At 49.5% G+C, this 12109-nt stretch overlaps 1 pseudogene; it reads left to right on the forward strand.

Moving 5' to 3' along the window:
• LOC116802646 overlaps nt 1–9084 on the forward strand; it is a 9359-nt pseudogene extending 275 nt beyond the window's left edge.
• Nucleotides 9085–12109: the final 3025 nt, after the last annotated feature.

Here is a 12109-nt window from a genome sequence, read left to right on the forward strand (position 1 = left end):
AAGAGTCGTGTTGCTTGATAGTGCAGCACTAAGTGGGTGGTAAACTCCATCTAAAACTAAATATAACCATGAGACCGATAGTAAACAAGTACCGTGAGGGAAAGTTGAAAAGAACTCTGAATAGAGAGTTAAACAGTACGTGAAACTGCTTAGAGGTTAAGCCCGATGAACCTGAATATCCGTTATGGAAAATTCATCATTAAAATTGTAATATTTAAATAATATTATTAAGAATAATGTGCATTTTTTCCATATAAGGACATTGTAATCTATTAGCATATCCCAAATTTATCATAAAATATAACTTATAGTTTATTCCAATTAAATTGCTTGCATTTTAACACAGAATAAATGTTATTAATTTGATAAAGTGCTGATAGATTTATATTATTACAGAGCGTTAATTTTTCGGAATTATATAATGGCATAATTATCATTGATTTTTGTGTTTATTATATGCTCTTGTATGATTAACAATGCGAAAGATTCAGGATACCTTCGGGACCCGTCTTGAAACACGGACCAAGGAGTCTAACATATGTGCAAGTTATTGGGATGTAAACCTAATAGCGTAATTAACTTGACTAATAATGGGATTAGTTTTTTAGCTATTTATAGCTAATTAACACAATCCCGGGGCGTTCTATATAGTTATGTATAATGTATATTTATATTATTTATGCCTCTAACTGGAACGTACCTTGAGCATATATGCTGTGACCCGAAAGATGGTGAACTATACTTGATCAGGTTGAAGTCAGGGGAAACCCTGATGGAAGACCGAAACAGTTCTGACGTGCAAATCGATTGTCAGAATTGAGTATAGGGGCGAAAGACCAATCGAACCATCTAGTAGCTGGTTCCTTCCGAAGTTTCCCTCAGGATAGCTGGTGCATTTTAATATTATATAAAATAATCTTATCTGGTAAAGCGAATGATTAGAGGCCTTAGGGTCGAAACGATCTTAACCTATTCTCAAACTTTAAATGGGTAAGAACCTTAACTTTCTTGATATGAAGTTCAAGGTTATGATATAATGTGCCCAGTGGGCCACTTTTGGTAAGCAGAACTGGCGCTGTGGGATGAACCAAACGTAATGTTACGGTGCCCAAATTAACAACTCATGCAGATACCATGAAAGGCGTTGGTTGCTTAAAACAGCAGGACGGTGATCATGGAAGTCGAAATCCGCTAAGGAGTGTGTAACAACTCACCTGCCGAAGCAACTAGCCCTTAAAATGGATGGCGCTTAAGTTGTATACCTATACATTACCGCTAAAGTAGATGATTTATATTACTTGTGATATAAATTTTGAAACTTTAGTGAGTAGGAAGGTACAATGGTATGCGTAGAAGTGTTTGGCGTAAGCCTGCATGGAGCTGCCATTGGTACAGATCTTGGTGGTAGTAGCAAATAATCGAATGAGACCTTGGAGGACTGAAGTGGAGAAGGGTTTCGTGTGAACAGTGGTTGATCACGAGTTAGTCGGTCCTAAGTTCAAGGCGAAAGCCGAAAATTTTCAAGTAAAACAAAAATGCCTAACTATATAAACAAAGCGAATATAATACACTTGAATAATTTTGAACGAAAGGGAATACGGTTCCAATTCCGTAACCTGTTGAGTATCCGTTTGTTATTAAATATGGGCCTCGTGCTCATCCTGGCAACAGGAACGACCATAAAGAAGCCGTCGAGAGATATCGGAAGAGTTTTCTTTTCTGTTTTATAGCCGTACTACCATGGAAGTCTTTCGCAGAGAGATATGGTAGATGGGCTAGAAGAGCATGACATATACTGTTGTGTCGATATTTTCTCCTCGGACCTTGAAAATTTATGGTGGGGACACGCAAACTTCTCAACAGGCCGTACCAATATCCGCAGCTGGTCTCCAAGGTGAAGAGTCTCTAGTCGATAGAATAATGTAGGTAAGGGAAGTCGGCAAATTAGATCCGTAACTTCGGGATAAGGATTGGCTCTGAAGATTGAGATAGTCGGGCTTGATTGGGAAACAATAACATGGTTTATGTGCTCGTTCTGGGTAAATAGAGTTTCTAGCATTTATGTTAGTTACTTGTTCCCCGGATAGTTTAGTTACGTAGCCAATTGTGGAACTTTCTTGCTAAAATTTTTAAGAATACTATTTGGGTTAAACCAATTAGTTCTTATCAATTATAACGATTATCAATTAACAATCAATTCAGAACTGGCACGGACTTGGGGAATCCGACTGTCTAATTAAAACAAAGCATTGTGATGGCCCTAGCGGGTGTTGACACAATGTGATTTCTGCCCAGTGCTCTGAATGTCAAAGTGAAGAAATTCAAGTAAGCGCGGGTCAACGGCGGGAGTAACTATGACTCTCTTAAGGTAGCCAAATGCCTCGTCATCTAATTAGTGACGCGCATGAATGGATTAACGAGATTCCTACTGTCCCTTTAAGGGGACGCGCATGAATGGATTAACGACGGACGTGTTTTCGTTGCGCTCGTGTACAGATTGCGAAGAACTTGGTTTTCCGTGTTTGGAAAGTAATAAAATCGGTGAATTAGTGCTCCGCGAAAGTCGTGTGCTAATTTTCGTGTGTTATAAACAAGCGGTTTGGAAGTAATTAACAATTAATTGTTGGGAATTTTCCACTTAGCACGTGCTGAAGGCGAACTTACGAGTAAGTTTTTCGAGTAAGCTTTTTGATCAGCTGTCACAAAGCTTATTGGTGGGAGTCACTGCTAAGGTTTGTGTCTAGGGAGAGTTTTAGTGCTACCAGACTCTACCGATAGGTGGAGCTCGAGTTCCAGAGCAACTACCTTTTGTCAGCGAGTAAACGAGCATACGGTTGCTGGCGTCGACGGTAGGTGGAGCCACCATCGTATTTATGCCGATGGAGAGCGACAGCAGCGCGAGTGCCTTGAGCGGAAGTAGTGCCTCGATGAAGTCCAGACGAGGCAGGCGCAGAAGCCATCTGGCATCTAAGAGCTCGGCGCCAACGCAGGCGAAATTGGTTGCCCTGGCATCGAATGGAGTGCCAGAACCCGTTGGGGTACTGGAGGAGCCGTTTTCGTCGCTGGAGGACGCCCGGGCGGCTACGGAGAACGCTGCCATTGATGCTGCCCCCCCACGCTGCTGCCACCGCTGCTGATCCTACTGCTGCCCCTGCTGCCGACCACACTGCTGCCTCCGCCGTTTTCACTGCTGCTAAAATTGTTGCCACCACTGCCACTGCCGCCACCGCTGCCGCCCGTGCTGGGCAAGCAGCCATGATGGCAGAGCTGTCGGCCACACAGCGCATGGTGAGAAGCAGCTTCCGCAGACTAGGAGAAGTGGACACGGAAGAGCTCTCATATGCTATCAGCCGCTACGATGAGCTGGTGTTGGCGCTAATGCTCCGGTGCGGAGAGCTGGAGACGCGGCTTGCTATGCCGCCACCGCCGCCGCCGTCGTTGAATCTGTTGAAAAATACGGCCGCCAATGCTCCCCAGATGCAGCAGGTTGCACCCATCGCTGCCCCGCGGACTACCAAGGTCCGCGAGACGTGGTCAGCGGTGGTGAAGTGCGACGACCCTGCGCTATCGGGGAAAGACATAGCGGAAAAGGTGCGAACGATGGTTGCACCCTCTCTCGGAGTCAGAGTACACGAGGTCCGTGAGCTCCGTCGAGGTGGTGGTGCGATCATTCGCACTCCTTCGGTGGGAGAGCTGCAGAAGGTGGTCGCTTCAAAAAGATTCGCCGAGGTTGGCCTAAATGTGGCACGGAATGCGGCCGAGAAGCGAAGGTCGTCGTATATGACGTCGACACAGCTATCGGCCCTGAGGAGTTTATGAAGGAGCTCCACGAAAACAACTTCGACAGCGAAATGAATCTGGCCCAGTTTAAGAAGTCAGTGCACCTGGTGACCAAGGCGTGGTCGGTAGCTGACGGCGCCACAGTAAATGTGACGCTGGAGGTTGACGACCGGGCGATGGCGAAGCTTGATGTAGGTCGTGTCTACATCAAGTGGTTCTCATTCCGATGCCGGTCACAGGTCCGCACATACGCCTGCCACAGATGTGTGGGTTTCGACCACAAGGTCAGCGAATGCCGGCAGAAGGATAGTGTCTGTCGCCAGTGCGGGCAACAAGGCCACACTGCGGCAAAGTGCCAAAACCCGGTGGACTGCCGGAACTGCCGCCACAGAGGGCAACCCTCGGGGCATTACATGCTCTCGAGCGTTTGCCCGATATACGGGGCGTTGCTGGCGAGGGTGCAAGCTAGACACTAATGTTTAGCTTCATCCAAGCGAACTGTGGCCGAGGCCGAGCTGCGACCATCGAGCTCGGAGTCCGACTCAGGAGATCGGAGTCTATGTTCGCGCTGGTGCAGGAGCCGTATCTCGGCGGGGACGGAATGGATGTGCTGCCTGAAGGAATGAGAATTTTCATCGATCGGCGAGGGAAGGCAGCCATCCTAGTGGATCACCAGGAAGCCATCTGTATGCCAGTGGAGACCCTCACCACAGATTATGGCGTATGTCTGGTCGTGAAAGGGAGTTTTGGCTCAATCTTCCTTTGCGCCGCATACTGCCAGTATGATGCACCTCTGGAACCGTACATCCGGTACATGGATGCGGTCCTGCTGCAGGCCAGCAGAACCCCGCAATCCTGGGCCTCGACGCGAATGCAGTGTCCCCCATGTGGCTTAGCAAACTCTCTCGTCATGCCGAGGGGCAAGCTAACTACAGACGGGGTGAGCTGCTGTCAGAGTGGATGCTGGAGGCAAGAGTCGCCGCCCTAAACCAGTCAACAGAGGTGTACACGTTCGATAATTACAGAGCTACAAGCGATATCGACGTGACAATCGTCAATGAGGCAGCATCTATGTGGGCCACATATGAGTGGAGAGTGGACGAGTGGGAATTGAGTGACCACAACATCATTACTGTTGTGGCCGAACCAACTACCGCGCGCGCAGTTGAGAGCATAGCTCCTGTGCCGTCCTGGAACTTCTCCAATGCACGTTGGCGATTGTTCAAGGAGGAAATGGTGAGTAGAGCAGCCGAACTTCCGGAAAACTTCTCAGAGTCGCCGTTGGACCAGCAAGTTTCGACCCTGCGCAGTATAGTACATAATGTATGTGATATTGCGCTGGGAAGAAAGTCCATCCGATTGCCCAGCAGGAGAGCACGTTGGTGGACTGCCGACCTCTGTGATGCAAGGCGCGAAGTCCGGAGACTTCGTCGCCTACTTCAAAATGGAAGGCGTCATGATGATGATGCCGCAATAGAGCGTGTATTGGTCGACCTGAGGCGGGCCTCAGCCAACTACAAGAAGCTCATTTGGAGGGCGAAAATGGATGAGTGGAAACGCTTCGTGGGAGATCATGCCGACGACCCATGGGGGCGCGTCTATAAGATTTGCCGAGGCCGCAGGAAGTGCACGGAGATTGGGTGCCTCCGCGTGAATGGCGAGATGATCACCGATTGGGGTGACTGTGCACGAGTGCTCCTCCGCAATTTCTTCCCAGTTGCGGAGTCCGAAGCACCGACTGCCATCGCGGAGGAAGTCCCACCGGCCTCGAAGTATTCGAGGTTGATGCATGTGTTGCCCGGTTGAAGAGCAGGCGCTCTCCCGGCTTGGACGGCATTAATGGCACTATCTGCAAGGCAGTCTGGCGCGCCATACCCGAGCACCTTGCATCGTTGTTTTCCCGATGCATCCGATTAGGATACTTTCCCGCTGAGTGGAAGTGCCCACGAGTTGTCTCGCTGCTCAAAGGGCCAGATAAGGACAAATGTGAGCCCTCCTCATATAGAGGAATATGCTTGCTACCAGTCTTTGGTAAGGTGCTCGAGGCCATCATGGTGAATCGTGTGAGAGAAGTTCTTCCGGAAGGCTGCAGATGGCAATTTGGATTTCGCCAAGGACGATGTGTGGAGGATGCTTGGAGGCACGTGAAGAGCAGTGTTTGTGCCAGCCCGGCGCAATACGTGCTCGGCACATTCGTGGACTTCAAAGGAGCATTCGACAACGTCGAATGGAGTGCTGCACTCCGCCGACTAGCCGACTTGGGATGCCGGGAGATGGGCTTGTGGCAGAGCTTTTTCTCCGGCCGAAGAGCAGTGATCCGAAGCAGTTCCGGTACTGTGGATGTACCGGTAACTAGAGGCTGCCCGCAGGGGTCAATCAGTGGCCCATTTATCTGGGACATACTGATGGATGTACTGCTTCAGCGTCTCCAGCCGTATTGCCAGCTGAGTGCATACGCGGATGACTTGCTGCTTCTCGTCGAGGGAAATTCCCGAGCTGAGCTAGAGGAAAAAGGTGCAGAGCTGATGTCCATCGTAGAAGCGTGGGGAGCGGAAGTTGGCGTTACCGTCTCGACCAGCAAGACGGTAATAATGCTGCTGAAGGTGCCTTGAGACGTGCGCCTACGGTGAGGTTTGCTGGAGCGAACCTTCCGTATGTGCGTAGCTGTCGGTACCTTGGCATCACGGTCAGTGAAGGAATGAAATTCCTCACGCACATAGCTTCGCTTCGCCAGCGGATGACGGAGTCGTTGGAGCATTGGCGCGTGTGCTTCGAGCGACTGGGCTTTCAGTCTCGAGCCAGGCGGACCATATATGACGGACTCATGGCACTTGTGTGCTGTTTGGTGCCCCGGTATGGTATGACACCGCCGACAGGTAGCCGCCCGGAGACGACTAGCCTCCTGCCAGAGGCTAATCCTGCTTGGATGCTTTCGGTATGCCGAACAGTGTCCACAGTGGCACTGCAGGTACTTGGCGGAGCTCCCCGCTTGACTTGGCTGCTAAGTTTTTAGCGGTCAAGTACAAGCTGAAGCGTGGATACCCGCTGGAGGAGAACGACTGGCTATACGGCGAGGACACTACGTGTCTAAGCTGGAAGCAGAGGAAGACTCGCCTAGAGGAGTGCTTGCTGCAGAATTGGCAAACAGATGGGATGACGACAGCGAACCAGGACGGGTGAGCAAAGTTCATCCCATACGTCACTCTCGCCTATCGAGATCCAAGCTTTGGATTCTCGATGAGGACGTCTTCCTGCTGACAGGTCACGGGTCGTTTAACGCATTTTTGCAAGGGAGAGCCCTCAGCGATACCACTGCTTGCGCTTGTGGTGATCCATATGAGGACTGGATGCACATATTGTGCGTTGTCTCTATATGCAGATTTGCGAAACCTCGATGGACTTGGAGTGCAGCGCCTTGGCGAAAACTGGACTTCAATAGAATCCTGGAAGATCAGCAGAGGATTCAACGGCTGGCAGCGTTTGCGGACGAGGTGTTCCGTAGGAGGAGGGGTATTTGCCCAAACTTCGCCGTGTGGTTAGCGGGCGAGAATACTTCCACAGCCCGCTATTGCTTGTCGTAAGAGGCGACTAATATAGCGACTGGTTCTCTAACCATGCTTGTCGGAGCAAAGGAGGAGGCCACCGAGCTCTCTTTCGGTACACGGGTTGTGCTGCTCAAGACAGACATTGAGGTAGGCCCTGGTGGGAGTATGTGGTGGCTGTGGTTGATACCATATCGGGTAGAGCCTTCGTGTTCGACGTTTGAGTTACGGTGCTAGTTGCGCAAAACTCGGGTGCTGTGACCAGAGATCAGTAGAGATTTTAGGTAGATTCGCTCCTAGCAGGGGGAGTGCTTGCCCGGCAAGCAAGTACTCGAATGCTACGGGTGGTCGCTATGTACATAGCTATAGCTTCCAGTCCGGGACGTTTGTCTGGGTATAGATCATGCACCATGTTGATACATGCACCACTTGTGGGTGTTCAGGGTGTCGTGGTTGTAATCCCTTCAGTGTGGAACACGCACGTAAAACAAGTTCGGAGAGGTCCGAAAGTCACTGTCCCTATCTACTATCTAGCGAAACCACAGCCAAGGGAACGGGCTTGGAATAATTAGCGGGGAAAGAAGACCCTTTTGAGCTTGACTCTAATCTGGCAGTGTAAGGAGACATAAGAGGTGTAGAATAAGTGGGAGATATTAGACCTCGGTTTGGTATCGTCAATGAAATACCACTACTCTTATTGTTTCCTTACTTACTTGATTAAATGGAACGTGTATCATTTCCTAGCCATTATACGGATATATTTATTATATCTTATGGTATTGGGTTTTGATGCAAGCTTCTTGATCAAAGTATCACGAGTTTGTTATATAATCGCAAACAAATTCTTTAATAAAACGATGCATTTATGTATTTTTGATTTGAAAATTTGGTATAACTCCAATTACTCAGGTATGATCCAATTCAAGGACATTGCCAGGTAGGGAGTTTGACTGGGGCGGTACATCTCTCAAATAATAACGGAGGTGTCCCAAGGCCAGCTCAGTGCGGACAGAAACCACACATAGAGCAAAGGGCAATGCTGACTTGATCTCGGTGTTCAGTACACACAGGGACAGCAAAAGCTCGGCCTATCGATCCTTTTGGTTTAAAGAGTTTTTAACAAGAGGTGTCAGAAAGTTACCATAGGGATAATGGCTTGTGGCGGCCAAGCGTTCATAGCGACGTCGCTTTTTGATCCTTCGATGTCGGCTCTTCCTATCATTGTGAAGCAAATTCACCAAGCGTTGGATTGTTCACCCATGCAAGGGAAGTGAGCTGGGTTTAGACCGTCGTGAGACAGGTTAGTTTTACCTACTAATGACAAAACGTTGTTGCGACAGCATTCCTGCGTAGTACGAGAGGAACCGCAGGTACGGACCAATGGCACAATACTTGTTCGAGCGAACAGTGGTATGACGCTACGTCCGTTGGATTATGCCTGAACGCCTCTAAGGTCGTATCCGTGCTGGACTGCAATGATAAATAAGGGGCAATTTGCATTGTATGGCTTCTAACCATTTAAAGTTTATAATTTATTTTATAACGACAATGGATGTGATGCCAATGTAATTTGTAACATAGTAAATTAGGAGGATCTTCGATCACCTGATGCCGCGCTAGTTACATATAAAAGCATTATTTAATACAATGACAAGCCTAGAATCAATTGTAAACGACTTTTGTAACAGGCAAGGTGTTGTAAGTGGTTGAGCAGCTGCCATACTGCGATCCACTGAAGCTTATCCTTTGCTTGATGATTCGATAAATAAATGATTTTTTCCTGTAGCCAAACACCTCGTCATCAATTTAGTTTTTTTTTTTTTTTTTTTTTTTTTTTTTTTTAGCGTGCGTTTATTTATTTAAAATCTGTCCTAGTGGACAATAATTAATGGTTTTGCGGGGAACATTAGCTTAAGGGATACTATTGTACATGTATTTGTGGCGGTTTATATGTGTTGTCTATTGTTGTGGAAGATCGAGAGGGTGTCTCCTCATGAGACGTCTGCTTGTTTGGCTATTGTCTAACAGGTTGGTGGCGAGGTGGTTAGGGTGGTTTCGAGCCTTTTCAGGTATCTCTCGCTGAGCCTGGAGATTTCATCAGCGACTTGTGGGATTCCAAGTTCCTATGTATGGCGACATTCTCGTGGTAGGGATGCGCATTACAGGCAATTCTCAAGCACCTATTCTGGAACGCTGTATACGCAGGCGATTCGTGTGCTTGCCCGTGCCCCATAGCTGTATCCCGTAGGTCCAGATGGGCTTGAGAATTGCCTTGTACACCAGGATTTTTGGTTCTGCCTTAGCTTGGACCTCTCCCAATAAGCCAATGCATCTGCCTCAGACGCGCATCGGCCTGTATGCGTTTGCTGACGATGTGGGACGCCAAGTGAGCCTGCGGTCCAGGGTAAGTCCTAGGTACTTGGGTGCGGGTGCGTTGGGAATATGACTCCGTTTAGCGTGACCGGTGGGCAGTCTCCTCTCCTTAGTGCAAATGTTGTTTGGGTAGATTTTTCCGCGTTCACTACGATGTTCCACCTGCTGAGCCAGGGATGTAGCGCGTCCATTTGCCTTGGATTGTTTCGGAGGCTTCTCGTGGGTCGGATGAGGAGGCGAGGAAGCGTGTCATCTGCATAAGTCGCTATAGTTAGGTTCCTGGAGGGGATTATGGGAAGGTCTGCGGTGTAAAGGTGTACAGTATTGGTCCGAGCACACTGCCTTGCGGAACTCCAGCTCTGATCAGTCTGGGTAGGCTTATTGCACTTCCGCATCTGACTTGGAATGCTCTTCCCTCAGTGTAGGATTTGAGGAGGGTAAAATGGGGCTTGGGAGGTAGGATTTGAGTTTATGGAGGAGTCCAGGATGCCAAACTCTGTCGATGCCTGCTTCACGTCGAGCATTACAGCGCAGCAGTATTTCTTTGCTCGAATGCCTCGAGGATCCGTTCGACTAGCCGGTGGCATTGCTCTGGTGTTCCGTGGGAGCGCCTGAAGCCAAACTGGTGATCGGGGATCAAACCAGCCTCATCCAGTACTGGCAATACTCTGCGCAAAAATACTCTTTCGAGTATTTTGGAGAGGATTGCAGCAAACTAATCGGACGATAGGAGGCGAGATTGGCTTCAGGCTTACCAGGCTTGAGGAGGACAATAACCTCTGCTCTTTTCCACTCTTCCGGAAGTACCCTAGCCGGAAGCAGCTGTTGTAAATGCTGGCCAGCATTTGTGTGCAGCGGAATGGGAGCATTTTTAGGGCCGCCGCATCTATACGATCCAGGCCTGGAGATTTGTTGTTCTTCAGTAGAGCAATCTCCTGCGCAACTTCCTCAGGGTCGACTGGTTCCAACGGGGGACCGGGAGAGCTTGGGCTATTGAGAAACCGGGCTGTTTCAGCATGTTCTTCGGCAGTGCAGCAGTCGAACGGAGAGAAGGCGTTGTAAGGTGTTCGGCGAAAGCTTCTGCTCTTCAGCATCCGAAAGGCACCAGGATCCATCTGCTTTGCGCACTGCGGAAACCTTTTTGGCTGGTCGTTAATGTGGCGGGTGACGTTCCACAGATTGTGGTCTGGGTCCCCGGGAGAGAGTTCCTCGAGGAATCTGAGGAAGGAGTCCTGGCGTAGGCTGGGATCTTGTCCCTTCAACTCCTTTGTGGCGTGATTGAGCGCTGTTTTGTCTCTTGGATTGCGCGTCAAGAACCAAACTCTCCTGAGACGCCTCTTCTCAGTCACGAGTGCCGCAATTTCCGGGGACCAGAGGTGGAGGTCCCTGCTAGGTGTTCTCGCAGTCTTTGGTGGCGGTGGCTTGCGAATTCCGCAGCGTTTTGCATCTGCCTGGTGAGATTCCCGATAGCTTCATCAATGTTCCTGGGTGTGTTGAGGATGGGGTTCGGATTGACGGTGGAGAGCATCCAGGACGCGAACTTGGCGGCGTCGGTATATTTTCCAGTGAGCTTCTGAGCGGGGTTTTCCTGAGGACTGGCGTGTTGATTAGCACGTTTATTGCACAGTGGTTGACAGGAGATCAGCATTTGTTGTGCAGCTGATCTTCGCATGCCCTATGCCTTTCGACACAGCAAAGTCCAGTAGGTCTGGAGTCTTGAGGGGATTCGTTGGCCAGTGAGTGGGCTCGCCAGTGGAGTGGCAGTCCAGTCGGTGGCGTTGCAGGTACCCAAACAGAGTTTTCCCTTTGGGGTTGTTGGCGCGCGATCCCACCAAGAATGTTTGGCGTTATAATCTCCAGCTGCTATGAAGCGGGGCCCAAATGCTCGAAGAACTCACTGAGGTGAGATGCTGTTATGCGGTATCTGGGGGAAAGTAGACCGCTCCAATGTCTAAATCTCCTTGCGGGCTGACAATCCTGATGACAGGACATTGTGCCAGTCTTGCTGAAACGCGGGCAGCTCTAGGTATTGAATACCGCTCCTGATGAGGATGGCTGCTCCACCGCGTGCTCTGCCAGAAGGATGGTCTGCATGGATGAGGTCATATCCGCTGATATTAAAGTGGGATCTGGGGGAGAAGTGGGTTTCGGCTACGAGTAGGATATCGATCTGGTGGGTCTTCAGATGGTGCTCGACTATGGCCTTGCTGTTCTGCAGGCCGTTCGCATTCCAGACGACTAGGTGGAGCTTTAGTTGCATGATTGCTGTGAGAATGGTGGCCACCAGCTGTGTCATCTGGGTGAACATGCGCTCCATCATCCTTTCCATCATTCCTTCATGCGAGCGAACATCGCTTCTATCTGACCGGAGTGTGGGGTTTCTGTTTGGGTTTGGACTGGGGTTGTGGGATTCT

Source organism: Drosophila sechellia, unplaced genomic scaffold, assembly GCF_004382195.2.
Source record: "Drosophila sechellia strain sech25 unplaced genomic scaffold, ASM438219v1 U_191, whole genome shotgun sequence".
NCBI classification, from domain to species: Eukaryota; Metazoa; Arthropoda; class Insecta; order Diptera; family Drosophilidae; genus Drosophila; species Drosophila sechellia.